Here is a 361-nt window from a genome sequence, read left to right as displayed (position 1 = left end):
CCCACTTCTCCTGGGGGCACTTCTCCAAGGTGGAGTCTCTCCTGCTTCCTTCCCCACTTCTCCTGGAGTCTCTCCTCCAAGGTGGACTCTCTCCTGCTCCGTCCCCACTTCTCCTGGAGGCGCTTCTCCAAGGTGGAGTCTCTCCTGCTCCGTCCCCACTTCTCCTGGAGGCACTTCTCCAAGGTGGAGTCTCTCCTGCTTCCTTCCCCACTTCTCCTGGAGTCTCTCCTCCAAGGTGGACTCTCTCCTGCTCCGTCCCCACTTCTCCTGGCCTTCAGTCCCCACTTCTCCTGGAGGTGCTTCTCCAAGGTGGAGTCTCTCCTGCTTCTGTCCCCACTTCTCCTGGAGGCACTTCTCCAAG

The sequence above is a fragment of the Tupaia chinensis genome, unplaced genomic scaffold (assembly GCF_000334495.1).
Source record: "Tupaia chinensis unplaced genomic scaffold, TupChi_1.0 Scaffold000286_1, whole genome shotgun sequence".
In the NCBI taxonomy this organism is placed as follows: domain Eukaryota; kingdom Metazoa; phylum Chordata; class Mammalia; order Scandentia; family Tupaiidae; genus Tupaia; species Tupaia belangeri.
This window is presented reverse-complemented; position numbering follows the sequence as displayed.